The sequence below is a fragment of the Tenrec ecaudatus genome, chromosome 14 (genome assembly GCF_050624435.1).
Source record: "Tenrec ecaudatus isolate mTenEca1 chromosome 14, mTenEca1.hap1, whole genome shotgun sequence".
Taxonomy (NCBI): Eukaryota; Metazoa; Chordata; class Mammalia; order Afrosoricida; family Tenrecidae; genus Tenrec; species Tenrec ecaudatus.
The window spans coordinates 93,031,144-93,052,222 of record NC_134543.1 but is presented as its reverse complement, the minus strand read 5'-3'; positions in this window follow the sequence as shown (position 1 = coordinate 93,052,222).

Here is a 21,079-nt window from a genome sequence, read left to right as displayed (position 1 = left end):
TATATTGCACCCTGACTGTCTCCTCTCCTCCCTGTGACCCTTCTCTAAGGGGATATCCAATTGCCTACAGATGGGCTTTGGGTCTCCACTCTGCACTCCCCATCATTCACAATGATATGATTTTTTGTTCTGGGTCTTTGATGCCTGATACCTGATCCCACTGACACCTCATGATCACACAGGTGGGTGTGCTTCTTCCATGTGGGCTTTTTTGCTTCTCAGCTAGATGGCTTCAAACCTTTAATACCCCAGACACTATACCTTTTGATAGCCAGGCACCATCATCTTTCTTACTACGTTGGCTTATGCACCCATTTTGTCTGCAGCAATCATGTCAGGAAGGTGAGCTTCATGAAATGCCAGGTTAATAGAGCAAAGTGTTCTTCTGTTGAGGGAGTACTTGAGTAGAGGCCCAATGCCCACCTGCTATCTTAATACTAAATATATATATATATATACACACATATATATGTATGTATATATACATAGATCTATTCTCCCTTCAAAATATATAAATACGTTTACATATGTACATGCTTGTATTTGGACCTCTATAAATACTCTTTGCCTCCTAGTTCTTTCCTCTATTTCCTTTAACTTTCCTCTTCTCCCACTATCATATTTAACCTTCATTTCGGTTTCAGTAATTCCTCTCCATTATATTGCCCTTGATCAAGCCCTACCAAGCCCCCCTACACCCTCCTTACCATTGATTTTAGATCACTTGTTGTTCCCTTCTTCCAGGGTTTAACACCCACTTCCTTCTCCCCACCTCCCCCTCTCCCATGTCCCCCCGGAACCATCGGTTCCATTGTCTTCTCCTCCAGATTGTTTATCCCACCTATCTGATCTAGATAGACCTGAAGAGATAATAATATGCACAAAAACAAGAGAGAGCAAATCAAAGCAACAAAAGAAAAGAAAACAACAACAAAACCAATAACAAAAAAAGAGAAAAGCTTATTACTAGTTCAAAGTCTGTTTGTTGACCTTTATGAGTTTTTTTCCAGTCAAGTCTAATGGGCTGCCATATCCTGGTCCCACAGTCTATTTTTGGTATTCCCTAGGAACTTCATTGCTCTACTCCCCTTGCTGTTCTGTCGCACACCCTTAGTGCTTCACCTTGGTGTGGTGGGGTCAAATAAGGCACAATTCACCCACTGTGTCTTCAGTGTGTCCCCCGTATTTCTATGGGTCAGTGAGGAACATCGTGTCTCGTGATGGGGCCAGCCTTATAGATTAGCTTCACTAAACAGGGATATCATCCTCAGGACTTGGTGGGCCAGGATATGCTCCACTCTCTCTCCTTCCCTTCATTTGCTCCTGTGTGCTCTGATCAGATATGTCCCTCTCCCTGAGATGTACCTTCAGTGCTGTCCTCTGAAGTGAATTCTTCTGGGGGGAAGGGAGGCTGTCCACATAGTAGAGATTGGGGCCAGCCCCTCAGACCTCTCTCTTGGTTCTCTGCTTCATGCTGGTATGTTGCATTTACCAGGTTGAAGTCTGGTCCTTCTTTCCCTGTGGAGATATAAACAACACCCTCCCCTTGGAGTGGGGGGGGGGTGGGGGGTTAGTGCCCTGTTTCACCACTACCCATGTCTTCCCTCATTCCTACTTTTTAGTTGGTCATCCATATGTATCTCTGGATTATGTCTGACCCTGGCCATACTACCTGGACCTCACCCTAGGAATGCATGTATACAGTAGCTTTTTCCCTTTCCCCCTTTTGAATTTTTAAGCTTACCTCAGAGAACTCATGTTGTACTTGTCATTTTGTGCTTGGCTTACTTCACTTAGCATAATTTCCTCTAATTCTCCCCATGTGGCGATGTGCTTCATGCATTCATCACTGCTTTTTAGGGATGAGTAATACTCCATTGTATATATGTGCCACAGTTTTTTAATCTATTCATCTGTTGATGGGAATTTGGATGATTTCCAATGCCTTGCAATTGGGAACTGTGCTGTGATGAACACTGGAGCACAGATGTCTGGCTGTGGTTTGTTTCTTGCCTCTTCTGGGTATATGCCCAATAGGGGGATTGCTGGGTCATATGGTAGCTCAATTTCTATCCATTTTAGATTTCGGCAAATCAATTTCCATAGTGGCTGTACATTCCTACAGGTCCACCAGCAGTGGATGGATGAGGGTTCCTGTCTCATCACAGCCCCAACAACACTGTTGCTTTCTGATTTTTGAATTGGGCTACCTTTGAGGTTGTTAGGTGGTATCCCATAGTTTTAATTTGCATTTCTCTTATGGCTAATGATCAGAACCATTTTCTCATATATTTATTGGCCATTTGGATTTCTGCCCTTGTTTCTGTTCAGGTCCTTTGTGCACCAACTCAGTGAGCAATTAGTTTTTTTCATTTTGGAAGCTAGCAGAGTATTATAGATTTTCATACTAAGGCTTTTGTCTGATGTGTCATTGCTAAAAAATGTTTTCCCAGTCCATGGGCTCTCTCATTTCTCCCTGAGCGAATTTCGATGTATACAGGTGTTTTATCTTCTATGTGTCCCACTGTCAATTTGTGCCTCCTCTGTATTTGTGTCCTTCCCTATTTCTGATAGCCGATGTATTCCCTGTGCCAAAGTTCTCTGGTTTGTCACAGTTCCCTCATTCATGGCCCTAATAGTTCGGAGTTTTATCTCGAGGTCTGTGATCCACATTTAGTTTATTCTTTTGCAGTGAGATTCTTTTGAATGAGATAAGAGTCTTGCTTCATTTTTCTGCAGGTAGACATCCATTTTTTTTCCAGCACCACTTGTTGAAGAGGTCAATCGCATCCCATTGGATATTTTTAGGCCCTTATCAAAGTCAGTTGTCTGTATGTTGATGATTTTATTTCTGGGTTTTCAGTTTTTTTCCATTGATCTGAGTATCTGTCATTATACCAGTATGATGTGGTTTTGACCACTGTGGCTGTCTAATATATTCTAAAGTCAGGTAAAGCAAGCCCTCCCACTGTGTCCTTCTTCTTGAAGAATTCTCTATTTCTGGGCTTCTTCCCTCTTCATATGAAGTTGGTAATCAGTTTTTCCATTTCTTTGAAGAAAGATGAAGATATTTATATTGGAATAACATTAAACTTAGTGCCTTGGGCAGAACTGACATCTTTACTATATTGAGTCTTCCAATTTAGGAGCATGAGATATTCTTCCATTTGTTGAGGTCACTCTTGGTTTCTTGTAATAGTTTTCTGTAGTTTTCCTTATACAGATCTTTTGTTCTTTTAGTCAGATAAATGGCTGGATATTTTATTTTGTGGTTGACTATTGTGAAGGGTACCACTTTTTTTGACCCCTTCTTCTGTGGTTTTGTCCAATGTGAATAACAGTCTGATAGACTGCTGCTTATTGATCTTACATCCTGTCACTGTCCCATAGTCCTTTATTGCTTCCAGTGGAGTTTTTGGGATTTTCCATAGATAAAACCATAGCACCTGCAAATAATGCTCGTTTCACCTCTTCCTTCCCCAGGAAAATGCCTTTGATGCATTTTCTTTGCCTTATGTTGTTACTTAGGACTTCCTGTATGAAGTTAAATAAGAGTGGGGACAATGGGCATCCTTGTCTGGTCCCCTTTTTCAGTGTGATTGTTTCTATCTTTTCTACATTGAATACCACATTGGCTGTTGGTTTTTCATATATAGCTTGTATAATATTGAGGAATTTTTCTTCCATTCCAATCTTCTTAATGTCTTGAACAGGGATTGGTGTTGGATGTTGTTGAATCCTTTTTCTGCATCTATCAATATTATCATGTGGTTCTTTTAATTTTTAATGTCAATGTGTCAAATAATACTAATAGTCTTTCTTATGTTGAACCATCCTTGAATCCCTGGTATGAATCCCACTTGGTCATTTTGAATTATTTGTTTTATGAATGTTTGTATTCTATTGTCCAGTGTTTTGTTAAAGATTTTCTCATTGGTGTTCATTAGGGATATTGGTCTGTAGTTCTCCATTCTTGTGGGATCCTTGCTCTGTTTCCATATCAGAGTTATACTAGCTTCATAGAAAGAGTTCAGGAGTTTGGCATCTTTTTCTACGTTCTGGAAGAGTTTGTGTTTTGTGCCAGTTCTTCTATCAATGCTTAGTAGAATTCTCTTGTGAAGCCATCTGGTCCAAGGGATTTTTTTTTTGTTGGTTATCCCTAGATATCCTTGTCTATTTCCTCTATTCCTATGGGATGAGATTCTTGATGTCCATTGGGGATAGTCTAGGGAGGGATTGTTTTTCCAAGAATTTGCCCATGTCTTCCAAGTTGTTGATTTCATTGGAGTACAGTCCTGTGTAATTTTCCTTTTGATTTCATTGCAGTCTCTTGTAATGTCCCATATTTCATCCTCATTCTTGCTATTGAAATTGGTTCCTTCCTTTCTTTGGTTATGTTTGTCAGTGTTCCATCAATTCTGTTTATCCTTTCAAAGAACCAACTTTTTATATCATTTTCTAGGAGCTCATACAACTCTTATCATAAACCATACATACATCAATTGTGTAAAGCACATTTGTACATTCCTTGCGCTCATCATTCTCAAACATTTGCTCTTCACCTAAGCCCCTGGCATCAGCTTCTCATTTTTACACCTCCCACCGTGCTCTCCCCTCCGTCATGAACAATTTATAAATTATTATTTTGTCATATATTTCCCTGTCTAATGTCTCCCTTCACCCACTTTTCTGTTTTCCCTCTCCCAAGGAGGAGGTTGTATGTAGATCCTTGTAATCGGTTCTCCCTTTCCAACCCTCCATCCCTCTATCCTCCCAGTATCGCCACTCCCACTACTGGTCCTGAAGGGATCATCCACCCTGGATTCCCTGTGTTTCCAGTTCCTATCTGTACCAATGTTCAGCCTCTGGTCTAGCCAGATTTTTAAGGTAGAATTGGGATCATAATAGTTGAGGGAGGGGAGAAAGCATTTAGGAACTGGAGGAAAGTTTTATTTTTCATCATTGCTACATCACACCCTGACTGGCTTGTCTCCTCCCTGAGATCCTTCTGTAAGGAAATGTCCAGTGACCTACAAATGGGCTTTGGGTCTCCACTCCGCACCCCCACCTCATTCACAATTTGAATCATTTGTTGTTCCTTTGTCCCTGGGTTTGTTAACACCACTACCTTTCCCCCCACTTCCTCCTTTCCCTTGTCCCCCCAGAACTGTTGGTCCTGTTGTTTTCTCCTCCAGATTATTCATCCAGCCTATCTTATTTAGACAGAAATAATAACATGCACAAAAACAAGACCGAGCAAAACCAAGCAACAATATGCCACAAAACAAGCAAAACAACAACAACAAACCAATGGCAAAAAACAAATCAAAACACAACAAGAAAGAAAAGTTTGTAGTTAGTTCAGGGACTGTTTGTTTGCCGTATGGAGTGTTTGCCAGCAAAGAACCAACTTTTAGCAGCATAAAATCTTCCCACAGTTTCCTTATTTTCTCTCTCCTGAAACTCAGCCCTGATTTTTATTATTAATTTTCTTTTGCTATTAGTAGGATTGTCCTGTTGACTCTCCTCTAGTTGCTGTACATTTTGTGCCAGCATTTCAATCATAAGTCTCTCTTCCTTTTTTATTTGTGCATGTGTTGCTATGAAACATCTTCAGATTACTGTCTTTCTGTGTCCTATAAATGTTGTTATGTCGTGTTCTCATTCTCATTAGTTTCTAGAAATTTCCTAATTTCATCTCTCATATGGGCCAGTACGCACTCCTTTTGGCAATAGAGTGTTGTTTGTCTTCCAATTGTTTGCCTTTGTTTTCTTCATCTCCCTTTTGTTGAATTCCAGCCTTTTGCCACAGTCTTCAGAAAGATAGGTCTGTATTATATCAATGTGCTTAAATTTATGCAGATTTCAACTTAGGCTCCAGCATGTGGCCTATCTTTGAGTTTGTGTCATGTGGGTTTTTGTATGTCAGTGGAGAGTACTGTAATATTTATCAGGTCAAATTGTCTAATTGTAGTGTTTATATATATATCCTCTTTATTGAATTTTTTCCCTGTGATCCATCTTTTTCAGAGTGCGGTCTATTGACGTCACCTACTATATTTGTTGAGCCTGTGATTTCTTTTTTATCTTTTGGAGTGTTATGATTGATGTATTCCATGTGTGTCTTGCTTGGGGAATATATGTGTAAAATGCTTAGTAGTTCTTGGTGTGCAGTTCCCTTGAGCATTAAATACTGTCCCTCCTTATCTCTTTTTAAGGTTTACACTTTGTCTCTTTTTATGGTTTACACTTTGGGATCAGTTTTATCTGAGATTAGGATTACAACCCCTACTGTTTTTGAATTATTATTTGCTTGGTTCCTTTTCCTCCAGCTTTTGATTCTCAGCCTATTTTTTTCTGTAATCTTGAAATGTGTCTCCATTAGGCAGCAGACTGACTGGTTGTGTTTTCTAAGCCAGTCTCAGCCTCAACCTTTTAATGCCTGAATTTAGTCCATTGATAATCAGGGTTATTACATCCATCTGTGGTCTCTGTGATGTCATCTTATACTTTTTGTGTTGGGTGTTTCCTACCTCCCTTTTTATTCAGTGTGTTTCGCGTGTGTATGTGTGTGTGTTTCTTTCCTGACTTCTTTTCACCCTTAAGCCAATGCTATCTTGGGGGCTGTTTTCTCTTTGTTGCCCTCTGGGTGGTGTTGTTCAATGTAGTGGTCTCTTATTTGTGCTCTGTGGGTGCTGTTCTTCTGCCCATACTGCCCATCAGTGAGGATGTTTTGTAGGGCTACGTTTCTGTTAATGTATTCTTTGAGATTTTCCTTGTTTGGGAAGACTCTTACTTCTCCATCTATCTTGATAGATAATTTGGCTGGGTAGAATAATCTTGGGTTTGTGTTATTCTCCTTCAACTTTTGGAATATGTTATTCCAGTCTTTTTTCTTCATAGTGTTTGCTGATTGAGCTGAGCATATTCTTATTTGGGAATCTTTATATGTGATTGCTTGTTTTTCCCTAGCTGCTCTCATGATTATTTCCTTTTCCTCCAAGTTGGACAGTTTAGCTATTATGTGCCTTGGTGACTTCTTTTGGGATTCAGCCTGGCTGGTGTTCTTTCAGCCTCCTGAATTGTTGCCTGGTTTTCATCTATTAAACTGGGGATGTTTTCCTCCATAAATTCTCTCACTATTTTTGTCATCGACTTCTTTGTTGTTTCTTCCTCCGGTAATCCAATTATTCTGATGTTCTTCCTCTTCACCACATCACACATAGATAGCCCTTAGGTTTTCTTCAGCTTCTCTGATGATCTTATTTGATTTTTCCCCCTACATTTGTTTAAGTCTCCTTGGCTCTCCTCTAGGTCAATGGTGCGGTTCTCTGTGTCCCCAAGTTGGTTGGCGAAGTCAGTGAGTATGCTACTTGTTTTTGCTATCTTGTCCTTAAATTCTTATATTTCCCTTTGGTGTATTGTCTTTATCTCCTCTATCGTTTCATCCCTTTTCTATATTGTTTCCCTCATATCATGTATGACTCCAAGCAGCATTCTGAAAAATTCTTTCTGTGGCAGATCAATGTCTGCTTCTATGTACATCATTAACTTCTGGCCATCTATCAACATTGCCTTTTGTTTCTCCTGATTTTTTTCATTGAGATCATTTGGGCTGATTGCTGTTTGTGCTATATTGTTTTAGATGAGCCTGACACCATTTTCCAGAGAGTTGAAGAGCACTGGCTCTCTCTGGTAGACTCGTGGGAATGCTTATTTGAACTTCCTGCTGCTAAATTCTCTATGGGATTTCTCTACCACTTTATCCTCCTTTGGTTGCACTCTTTCCTGAGCCATTAAGTATTCTATTATTTTGAGGGCAAGTTGGATGGTCCTCTCAGGGGATGCTGGTTTGGGTGATTGTGGACCTGCATGGAAGGTGCTGCACTGGATGATCTCACAAGAGGCTGTGGTGATGTGGCCGCTTGGGGTGCCGCAGCGGGAATGTGGGGGTTCCACTGCTATGCGAGTACCACAGAAAGCAGGTGGTTGTGCCTGCTTTAGTGTAGAGCACCTTGGACAGTGTGCAGATTGCCTCGATCAGCTAGATCACCGCAGAGATTGGGTAGAGGTTCCTGCAGCAGCGTGGAGTTCTGGAGACTGTTGGCTGAGCTGCCTTAGGCCTTGTGGGGCACTACAGCAGGCAGGAAGAAGTTCCCTCTGTCATGTGGGACCACAGATGATGGGCAGAAACTCCTCCAGACACGTGGGTGGGACTTATCCTGGAAGAAGGTGGACAGGCTTTCCCCAGTCCTGTGTTATGTTACAGAAAGTGGTCTACTGGGATTTCCCTGGTAGGAAGGTGGGCATGATTTTCCCTGGAAGAAGGTGGGTGGGATTTTCACAGGCATGTGTTAACCGCTGGGCTCCCCCACCTATAGATTGCAATGGCAGGCGTACCATAAATACTCGTGTATAAGCCAAGTTTTCAGCACATTTTTAATGCAGATTTTGTGGTAAAATTAGGTGCCTCAGCAGATATTCGGGTGGACTTGTACTCAAGTATATGTGCTTATTGCTCTAGGCTAAGAGGAGTGGCCTGGAGGTCAGCAGTGTGTGTGACAGTAAAGAGAAGAGGGGGGGGGGAGAAGAAACGGAGCCAGCTGAGACTGTGAGGGCAAAGAGGAAGAGAGCGAAACAAAAGTAACAGTATAGACAAGTCCTGATTGCTTTATTGTGGGGCTGGAGGGGTTTAAATCCTGCCCCAAGGTGGCAACAAACTGTGGCTGTATTGAGATAAAGGCCTTGGCCTGGATCTGGCCGAGACTTTGGCAGGGTTAAGGTCAAGCCAACAGCTCCTCAAAACCGAGTGGATCTGTGCCTACTTATCTTAAGGATGCTCCTTCTGCAACCTGGCTGTGTGGAATTTCCCTCTTAATGACTCTCCTGCATTGATTTCTGCGGAGTCCCTCTGGTATGTGTTACTCAGTCACCATCACGCAGAAAGTCTATTCTTCCATTTTAACTGGAATAGTATCATTGTATCAAATCAGTTCTGATCTCAATCATTTTCTTTTGTGCACAGGTGTAAGCTTTTTCTCTATTATACCTACCCCCCCCAAATAGCATTTGCACCTACCCCCCAAAAAAAACACCATTTTGAATCATAAGACATTTATATTTTCAGATTTACAAGATATTGTCAAAATGTCCCCTAAAATGATTACACACATTTATATTTCCATTGCTTGGCTATCCCATGTATGTCAGGATAGAACTATATCCCATAAGGTTTTCTTTATTCTAATCTTTATAAAATTAGAAAGCCATGAGTAGGTTTAAACTATCACCTCTTGGTTAGCTGTGAAATGCACCATATAGTTGGCTTGACAGCAATGACTTTTTGTTTTGTTTTATATTTCTACAGGAATGTATCAACACCACCATTTATTCAAAGTTTGTGTGCTTTATGTTTAAGAGTAGTTGTCTTGCTAAAAACAACACTTATGTAACAGTTGTCTGGCTTTTGTAAACTCAGTCTGCACACTGAAAATAACGTAGAAAATAGAAGCCAACATAACTCAAGTGAAGATTAGAATTGCCCAGATAATTATCTCTTAGCATCTTGACTTTGAAGATCTGGCTTAAAAAAAAAATCTGTGAAGTCAAAATAACATGAAGGACTAGGCTATGGTCTGAAGAATTTGGCTCGCTCTTCAAAGATAGCTGAAGGGGAAATATATGACAAGTCCCTAGCTACTTCAGGCCCAAACCAACACTTTCTCAAAATGTCACACACACACACACACACACACACACACACACACACTGCAACATTAATCTAGTCTATTGTCTAAAAATGTCAAACTATTTTTAAAATTTCAAAATTCTTTTTGATTCATTAATATTAAAATAGCATTAATGAAGCACTTTTCAGAGTGTAAAAAGCTTAGTGACATAGTGGGTTAGTATTGGGCACGAAGCTTCAAGGACACTGGGTCAAATTTACCAAGAAGCAAGATGAGGTTGTCTGGTTCTGGAAAAGATTTACAGCATCTTAAACCCTATGGAGCAGTTCTACTTGGTCCTATAGAATCTCTATGATTCAGAAGCAACTTGAAAACATTGTGTTTGATTTTTGGTTAAAAGACATAAGAAATGATGGGCAATGGGTTCTTGAATTTAGGCTGACACTGGGCTTCTACATCTAAGAGTTTATAGTAGATAAACCTAAAGTCAGTATTAACAAAGAAACATAGCAAGAAATTTTAAACATTCTTGGTGAACCATACAATCAATTGTGGTTAATCCCCAAATTAAAACTCATTCTGTCAACTCATTCTGCATGTTTATGTTTGTTTGTAGGCAACACACACACACACACACACACACACACACACACTGTAGTGACATTTCTTCTTTCCTCCAATTCTTTTCTTAGACCACTTATAATGGAAGCACAATTCCAAAAAAATTTTCAGACATCAGGGTAAAGAAAATCAGAATAGTAAAATAAAAGAACAGTAAGAAGTTACACGTTGAATAATCGAGCCTTCTAATTTTATCATAAAGGAACTAGTGTTGGATATCAAGTTATTATTTATCATGTATGAATTCATTCAGAAATATAACCAAGCCTCGGTTTTTCACATTACACACCTTAAAGATTTCTGGGAAGAGTCAATAAGCAAGTGAATAGAAATTTACTTGGCATAGTACCTTACACATAATAGGTTTGAATTATCTTTGAGTTGTTAACAGTATCATTATCATGTTTGGAGTCTACTCTCATTCACTGTAGCTTATCAAATAATGACTTGTAGTTTAAAACGAGTAGGGAGCATAAAGAATTGTATTCACATAAACTATATTTGCCAACTTCCTTGTCCACCTACTTGCATGGCAGGGTAACAGCTTTGAAAGGTGAATTTTTTCTTTTAATATTTCTCAATTGGGTCACTGGAACCAGATAATCTTGACTTGAATTCTGGTTCTATCTCTTAATAATAGCATGTTCCATCTCTTAGAGTAAGCCCGACATATTTTTTTAATCATCTTATTGGGGGCTCATACAACGCTTATCACAATCCATACACACATCCATTGTGTCAAGCACATTTGCACATTTGTTGCCATTATCATTCTCAAAACATCTGCTTTCCACTTGAGCCCCTGGCATCAGCTCCTCATTTCCCCCTCCCACTCTGCTCCTCCCTCCCTCATGAACTCTTGATAATTTACAAGTCATTATTATTTTGTCATATCTTACACTGTCCAAAGTCTTCCTTCACCCAATTTTCTGTTGACCAACCTCCAGAGAAGAGGTTATATGTAGATGCTTGTAATTGTTCCCTCTTTCTACCCAACCTTCACTCCACTCCTGGTATCACCCCTCTTACCACTGGACCTGAAGGGTTCATCTGTCCTGTATTCCCTGTGTTTTCAGTTCCCATCTGTACCAGTATACATCCTCCGGTCCAGTTGGATTTGTAGGGTACAATTGGGATCATGATACTGGGTTAGGGGGGAAGAATTTAAGAACTAAAGGAAAGTTGTATGTTTCTTCATTGCTACACTTCCCCCTGACCGGCTCATCTCCTTCCCAAGGCCCTTCTGTAAGGGGATGTCCAGTTGCTCACAAAAGGCCATTATAAGCTCGACTTGTTATCATTTGGAACTTGAGTTGTGAGGAATAATCAGAACACTCATACTTCACTGAGTTCAGCTCTAAATAGTTGTGAACATTAACAATTTATTATAATCATTATTATTATTATGCTTAGTTTTCCTCATGGGACAACGATAGTGTCAAGACCCAAAATTAAAAAAAGACATGATGGGTTCTTCCCTATGTACCTGCACCTTCCTGGAGTAAACGGCCTTTAAGAAGAATTAGGGGTCACATTATATATATCTCATTGTTTGTGCAGGGTTAGGGGGTAGCACTTCACTGGACTGACTCTTCTGTCTATGCTTTGCTTGATGCTGAAAACCTTCGCAAGACCTATTATCTGTAGCGTTCATTTAAGATGAGACGTGTGATGATCATTTCTTTTATGAGAAGTAATACTAGACTAGTCCCAAGGAGCTGGACATGAAAGATGTCCCAGATATCCAACTCTTTCAAGATGTTATTCCATTTCATTCCACTACCTACCTACCTACACACACACACACACACACCCCTCCCTTGAGTGTATTCCCTCACGTCTCTGGGTTCTGAGATTTGCTACAACATCTCACAGAAACTCACAAAATGGTAAGAACATGTCATGTGCTTGTGAGTGCTGTTAAATCTGAACTCTGAAGGTCAGGCCGAGGTGAGCTAAATGAAGGACCCAGAGCAAGAAGCCATAAATGTCCAAAGAAAAAAACAAAAACAAAGGTGGTCTTGCTTCTACCAAATCTCAGTCAGGAGAAAGAGGCTATTATTTTTCTTTCTTTCTGTAAGCCCACCATACCCCCAGGGGAAATAAAAGCACACCTTTACTAGAGACGGGTCTAAAATGCAGCCTGTAACAGAACTCCCTCCCGAAAGGGATCATGACTACATGCACAGAGGCTGAACTCTACAATGCAGCATAGCACGGATTATGGCTTAAGTGCTAACTCAAACTCCCTGGCATCGTCAATCCCGACTCGTAGCAAACCTACAGGACAGGGTAGACTGCCCCTGAGAATCTGAGAGACTGCAATTGTTAATGGGAACAGAAAGCCCCATCTTTCTCTCATGGAGCGGCTGGCCTATCTGCTGACTTTAGGGACTGCAGCTCCATGAACGGCCATTTCATCACCAGGCTCCTGAAGTATGGCTATTGAGTAATAGACGAGATCTCAAGGTGATAGCTGAAGTCTGAGTCTCATTTGAGAGATAAACCGATGGACAGTAATTTCAAGAGCATTACTTAGATTGTACAACATACGTTTCTCTTATTATCTAATGGTATTACCACAGAAAGAAGACATACTGTTGACTTTAACAAAATAATTATTTTTTCACAGTTCAAGAGGGTTGAATACAGACCTTTTAGTGTAAGGTCTTTGTTTCCTTTAAACATCTGAAGAAGTAGTACTTTGAGGGGATTACAGTGGATGATTTGAATAAAATGAATAGGAATTATTAATGTAAATATTCAATCTGTTCTATAAATCTTCACATAATTCACAATAGAAGTGTTAAAAAGAGATGAAGTTTGTTCTATTAATTTTAAATTTCTACTTTAAGCTAAAATATTTACCCATATTAGTTAGTACAATTGGGAAACTCTATAGTTTCTCCATAGGAAAAAGAGAGCTTGATAAAATATGATTTTCAAAATATTTTATGTGATTAATACAGTTCCCAGAAAAGCCAGAAGAAGAAAGTAAAATTGTGTGTGCCCATGTTTTTGTACATTTGTATTTTGATATAATATATATCTTGGTGAAATTTTATGTATTTACAATTCTGATTCCCTAGCAAGATACTATTAAGAAGACAACAGCAAAAGAGAAAATATTCATCAGGAAGGAGTTGTAATTAATATTTCAATTAGAGTAATTCTCTTTATTTCAAAGATAAGAGAATTACTCATCCCCACTTATATTTAGGTGTTAAACATGTGGAATTTAATGATAAAGTTTAGGACTAATTACATTTGCTTTCTACTAGCTCCATCAAGCTGTATAAATTTTATCAAAATTGAACATTAATTCATCAAGTGGTTGGAAGTTGCCAGGTTATTCTAGTTGCTTTTTAGCAGTTCATATTTTATAATATTACTGTCTCCACATTACTAACATTAAACATAATTTCATGGCAGAAGACAATTAGATTAACGAATGATTTTTAGGTTGTCAAATCTAATGAAAGACATTTCTGCAAAATGAACTGGAAAATCTGTCCTGTATTTTAGAATAGGTGGCAGGTTCTACACTAGGCATAGAAGGCCAACTGTTTTATTCAGTTATCAGCATATAATTCTGTGCTGGAATTCTACCCAGGGAAAATGGTCCAATATATTCATGTCCAAAATAAGTTCAAGTCCGGTGAAAGTTCATTATTCATTGGTAGAAGATGAAAGAGAAGCTAATTATTCAACTCTTGATTCCAAGTCCAGGAAATGTTGTTATGTCTAATCCAGGCAAAAAAGTAATTCTCCATTACTTGTGATATTTTTGAATTAGAAGTAATTTCTTGTTTGAATTTGTCACCATATATATAGAAATTTAGAGGCCTTAATATTATATTTACTAATAAACAACATTGTTTTTACTAATAAATAATATTTCTAGATTTGTTTAGAAGTTTATTCTCCTAGCATTATGGAAGAAGCACACCAGCCTGTCTGACCACAAGGTGCAGAAGGGACCAGTTATCAGACATGAAAGAACTAAAAATCTTATCAATGGGTGCTCACCTCCCTGATACGGTCAATGACGACAAACATGTGCATAAGCAAATGTGGTGAAGAAAGCTGATGGTGCCCAGCTATCAAAGATATAGCATCTGGAGTCTTAAAGGTCTGAAGATAAACAAGTGGCCATCTAGTTCAGAAACAACAAAGCCCACATGGAAGAAACACACCATCCTGTGTGACCACGAGCTTTTGAAGAGATCAGGTAACAAGCATCAAGGAATAAAAAATCATATCATTGAAAATGTGGGTGAGTGCATAGTGGAGACTCTAAGTCCATTGGCAGCCAACCGGACCCCCTTACTGAAGGGTCGTGGGGAGGAGATGAACCAGTCAGGGTGCAGGGAAACAATGATGAAACATATAACTTTCCTTTAGTTCTTAAATGTTTCCTCTCCCCCACTATCATGATCCCAATTCTACCTTACAAATCTGACTAGACCACAGGATGTACCTTGGTACAGATAGAAACTGGAAGCACAGGGAATCCAGGACAGATGATCATTTCAGGACCAGTGGTGAGAGTGGCCATGCCTGGAGGGTGGAGGGAATGTTGTGTAGAAAGGGAGAACTGATTACAAGAATCTACATATAGCCTCCTCCCTGGGGAGGTACAGCAAAGAAGAAGGTGGGGGGAGACATTAGGCAGTGTAATATATGACAAAATAATAATAATTTATGAATTATGAAGGGTTCATGAGTTAGGGGGCAGTGGGGAGAGAGGGGGGAAAAGAGCAGCAGATATTGAGGGCTCAAGTAGAAAGCAAATGTTTTGAGAATGATGAGGGCAACAAATGTACATATGTTCTTGACACAATGCATGCATGCATGGATTGTGATAAGAATTGTATGAACCCCCAATAAAATTATTAAATTAAAAAAATGAAATGACCTTTAAACATCAGAAGAGCAGAGAACCAAAACTCATGCAGAATTATTTATGCCAGGCAACTCTCATCATGTGGGAAAATTTTATCAGAGTATCTCTTCTATATTTTGGAATGTATTTTTACTGATCCAAATGAAAAGGAAGACTCATAGGTTAATGAGAAATATCAGCTTTTGAATGTAGCTGAGGTCATTGTACAAACCCTTTTCTCTTACACAGTATGGTGGGTATAGAATTTGTGAGTGTAAAGAATCATTATTATTAGCCAAGTCAGAATTAGTAGTCAAGAATCTGACTCCAAATTTTGTGTCTCTCTCCTTCTCTAAACTCATCTTGCTAACTCTTCACTAAAAAAATTTCAGGTGAATAAGCAAATGTGGCGAAAAAAGCTGATGGTGCCCAGCTATCAAAAGAGATAGCGTCTGGGGTCTTAAAGGCTGGAAAGCAAACAAGTGGCCATCTAGCTCAGAAGCAACAAAGCCCACATGGAAGAAGCACACCAGCTTGTGCAATCACTAGGTTCCGAAGGGATCAGTTATCAGGCATCAAAGAACAAAAAATCATATCATTGTGTGCTCACCTCCATGATACGACTGCTGAAGACAAATCTTACCACAGTGAATGAGGGGGGGAGTGCAGAGTGGAAACCCAAAACCCATTTGTTGGCCACTGGAGATCCCCTTACAGAAGGGTCTAGGGGAGGAGACGAGCCAGTCAAGGTGTGATGTAGCAACGATGAAAAATACAACTTTCCTCTACTTCCTAAATGCTTCTCCCCCCCCCCCTCCCTATCATGATCCCAATTGTACCTTGCAAGTCTGGCTAGACCAGAGGCTGTACACTGGTACAGATAAGAACTGGAAACACAGGGAATCCAGGACGAGTGATCCCTTCAGGATCAGTGGTGAGAATGGCGATACTGGGAGGGTGGAAAGTGGGTGGGGTGGTGTATTGGACAGGGTTCTCTAGAGAGACAAACCAGATTGCTAGTAATTATATATAAATATAATTATAAAGATAGATATATAATTCAAGAAATGAACCGTTAAATTATATACAGATAGATAATACAAGAAATTAACAGTTAAATTATAAAGCAGTGAGACACTAGCAGTCCTTTAAGGCTTGAGAGCTGCCAGTTGCCAGTCCCCTTCTGTAGAGAGAGCTGGGCTATATATATCCAGGCAGCAAACAGCAAGGCAGGTCCCCAACTTTCATCAACTGTCGGTCCCCAGCTCCAGAGATGAACATTCCAATCATGTGGGCTTAAAGGGACCTCAACTTACAGCGACACAGTCCACAGGCTAGGCATCCCACAGGTAGTGTACCCCTTTAAGCTGAGGCACAGAACAACCAAGGTGAGGCTCACCGAGCCATTTATCCCTCTGCCCTTCAGTTAATCCTACTTGTGTTTATCGGCAGGTTGGCACAATAAACTATAACAGGTGGCAAGGTGGAACTGATTACAGGGATCTACATATAGCATTCTCCCTGGGGGATGGACAACAGAAAAGTGAATGAAGGGAGATGTTGAACAGTGCAAGATATGACAAAAATAATAATTTATAAATTATCCAGGGTTCATGAGGGAGGAGGGAATGGGGAAAAATGAGGGACTGATGCCAGGGGGTTAAGTGGAGAGCAAATGTTTTGAGAATGTTGAGGGTAGCAAATGTACAAATGAGCTTTACACAATTGATGTGTGTATGGATTGTGATAAGAGTTGTATGAGCCCTCAATAACATGATTTAAAAATAGTTTGCATAGATATATATAGTTGTTCTTAAGTTACCTCCAACTCATGAAGACCTCATGTACAACAGATTGTAAATGTTGTCCAGTCGTGTGTCATCCTCTTGATCACCAACATGCCCAAGTCCAACATGGAATGGACCTGACAAGTCGTCTCACTGAGGCCATCCTTCGTCCTCACTGGATCTTTAATTCACAAAACATGACCTCTTCCTCCAGCAATGAATCCTTCCAGAGGGTGTGTCCAAAAGGGACCCTGGTGATGCTCTAGGTTAGACATCGGTCTGCTAACCGCAAGAGTGGTAGTTCAAATACACCAGCCACTCCACGGGAGAAAGATTAGACTGTCTATAACCATAAAGATTGAGAGTCACAGGAGTCCTAAGTCCCATCACTATAAGTCAGAATCACTTGATGATAGTCTTTTGTTTTGTCTTATGTCGTTTAGTTTTCTTGGACAAGGCATCCAAAGCAAAACAGTAGAATAATGTTCAGTCGTCATCCATCTTTTTATCAATCCATATTTATTAGAAGTTGATCACTGTGCTGTTTTTCCTAGTCTCTCTTGGTGTTGAAGTCCTGCAGAAACAGCTCCATCATGGATCGCCCGGCTGGTAGTTGATGTACTGGCAGTGTAGCTTCTGGCACGACAATCACATACACAACACAGCTGTACAGCAACCGAACAGACAAGACATGGAGGTTCCTTTCCTATACGTTGCACATAATTATCGCACATACCTCAGTTGAGAAATTTATTTGAGAGAAATATCTGTGATTCAAACAGTATGCATTTGATAGCCCTTATCATAATTACATACATTATTTATAATATTTAAAGTGATTTTGTATCTTGGGGAAGAGAGCTCCAGATGGATGAAAAACAACAACAACCCTGAGGTGGCCATGGGCAAGCTCATTCGAGGAAAAACCAAAAGGGCATTGTGCTGAATGGGGTCCAGTAAATGCAGGGACGCAGTGGAAGATCAAGCTGATGAGCTTAGCAACTGGCTGGGTCAAAATCACATATGGACTTCTAGACCATGTTAACCACTTGGCATTTTCAATTTATTTATGTACTGTTGGTCTTTCTCCCCACAACTATTATCCTCAAGGGTAAAGTTTTTTGTTAGGTTGTTTGTTCACTGCTGTATCTCTTAGATCTACAAATGTACTGTTCAATATGTTCACCACTGACCACATGTGACTATGAATATTTGAAATGTGGATGATCTGAACTGTGATGTAAAATATCTCTTTAATAGGTATTTATATTGATTACATGTTAAAATGAGCCTATTTGACACCACTGTTTAAAATGAAATGTTTTAATTGACATTTATTTCAGCTGTTTCTTTTATACCTTTTTAAAAATGAGGTTCTAAGAGCAGGCTTTTGAGATGGGACACGTCTACATATAGAGTTGCTATGCGTTGGAGTCGACTTGACAGCTGCTAACAACGCCAGCAACAACTAACACACTTAACATTGCATGCAGAGCTTACCATTATATGTGAGTTATAAGCACAGGTGTAAAGGCACCTGGTAGTCATTGAGCAGATATTTGTTAACCGAATGCAATAGCACGTGCTGTGTTCTACTTTGATGCTATCTAGCATGACCTTTGAGTGTTAAGTTTGACCTCAAGGCTGAAGAATCTTGTCTGTGGCTGGAATGGCAGGAGAGACATTGTCTCTGGTTAATATTTGTGTTTGCAACCTCTCCCAGACCTTTACCTTTCCTGCTACGGTCCTGAAAGACTGGCCCTTTTAGCAGCTGGGAATGGAGGTGTTTGGCTATAGACACTCCTTCCCAGCATCGGTAAAGCATCCAGCTGTTGCTTGTGTAGGTAAATAACGTGCTGGATAAGATGCAGTTAGGCAAGAGCCCTCATGGTTATGGATCATAGATCCAATGTCATCTTGGATCCCTGGGTAGTGCAAATGTTTACCGTGCATTACTGCTAACTAAAAGGTTGGAGGTTAAGTGCACCCAGAAGCACCTTGGGAAAAAGGCCAGATGATCTACCTTCAAAAAGAATCCACCATTTACAGCCCCATCGAGTACAGTTCTATATGGTGAACACGGCCCCTCTGTAAACTGGAGTGGGCTTGATGGAAATGTTTCTTCTGTCATCATTTTGGGTGATATTGTTCTAAGCATCTGAGCAACGAAACCCTTTAATTTATGAACATACGTTTTTAATTTATTGAAAGTGTCACAAGCCAAAATACATTCAAAGCAGTTAAGATATAAGTGCTTTTATAAAGAAAAGTATAGATCCACAAGGCAAAAGGCATACACATAAATATAGACAATCTTTTGAAGCCCCCCACTCTCATATTTGTAAACATATATGCCAAAACTTTGTTATATTTTAATTCCATTTTCCATGAACTTTTGAAGAACACACACACAATAGCTAGCATTTATTCTTTGTGCATATATTTATTTTATATATGTATACATACATACATATATGCATATATATATTCTATATATGAAACTTCATCTTTCCATGCACTAGGATTTTGGAGGGTTAAGCTTATGCCTTTACATTTAGCTGAAGGAGTTTCCTATGCATCTGTATTGAGCTAGTAAATATTAATAGAAATGGCTTTTTCCTATCCACAGAAATGTAGATGTGTAAATTTTTAGCATTTATAGGCAAGCATAGAAAACGTTTCCTAAGTGGGTGACAGACACTAGGGCTGAATCCTGCTTCAGGCGGCAGCAAGCAAGTTAAACCATCACTGATTGACTTTTATTAACTCTGATTTGTAAGGCTGATGGGCTCAGGTTTGCAGCTGATGGACAGGTCTTTGTCACCCAGCCAAGATATGAATCTGAGAGAAATGCCAAAGAGAAGAGACAGTGTTGTTCCCCCAAACCCATTGTGCTTTGAACGTTTGTTACTTTGTTTTTTCTATTTTACATACCCACGCTGAAATGTTTTTACCAATTATTTTGTCATTCTTTATAAAACTTAGTTTAATCAGATGCTGAGTCTGATCTTTGTGCTTTAGGCTATGGCTGTAAATAACAATGAAGTGGAAATAGTATTTGCTTAAGGAGCTGGAATGTGTTGCTTCAGAAAGAGAGCGTAAGAGTCTGAACACACACTTTCTATACCCAAATCGTAGCACCCTGCAAAAATTTATCTTTTCTTTTCTCCTTTCCATTATTCTAAAAGCATTCTCTCTTGGGTTCGTTAAGTTTCACTTGAAATTCTCATCTGCTACTAATGCATTTCTTTCGCTTTTTCACTAGGCTGAGCCCCAGGCAAAATTATAAAGATTGTTTTGATAGCCCCAAGCTACTGTTCCACTCATCGAGCATTTAGTGAGCATCTACTATGATGGACCAAGCCCTGCACTTTGGTAGGCGCTTTGGCAGGTATAGTTGTTTGCAGGTGACAATGGGGTTCCATTTCACTTATTCTATCGTAAGTTGCTTTTGACAGAAGTCAAGTACTTTTCTTTCTAGATTTCGCAGCCTGCTATTGTGACAGTTTTGAAAGGTAAATCATATAACTGTACATTTGTGAGTGAACATCTGAGAACAAGGTCAGCAAATTACAGTCTGCACAATTGTTTGGAATATATTCTATTAATGATAAGATGTTTAAGAAACATAATAACTACAAACAAATCAATGATCGTAAATGTGGCTTGTCCCTCACTGGTACCAGTAATGAACTTAATCCTCACAAAAATGGGAGGTTGAAAGTATTATTGTTATTTTTTTGAAGTGGAAAAATGCAACCTCTCTGAGGTTTTTTTTTATTCTCACAGCCAATAAGTAAACAGCATCAGGCCCTCTGATCTTATGTTCAGTATCTTTTCTCTCTCTCGGCCCAACTTCTCCCTGACTTTATTGCCCACAACTTAGAGGATGCTCTCTGACTCATCTGACAATATGATTCACCCAAACACGTAAAGGTTGCTGAGGCTTAATGGACTTCTGATTTCCTTTGAGATGTCTTCATTGACCCCTGGGATATTTAGAAGCCTGTTTGACTTAAAACTGCTCAAAGATTTCCCTCTGATTATTTTCTAGCACAAATCAAATAAATTTCCAATTTTCATTTCTGTGACATCAA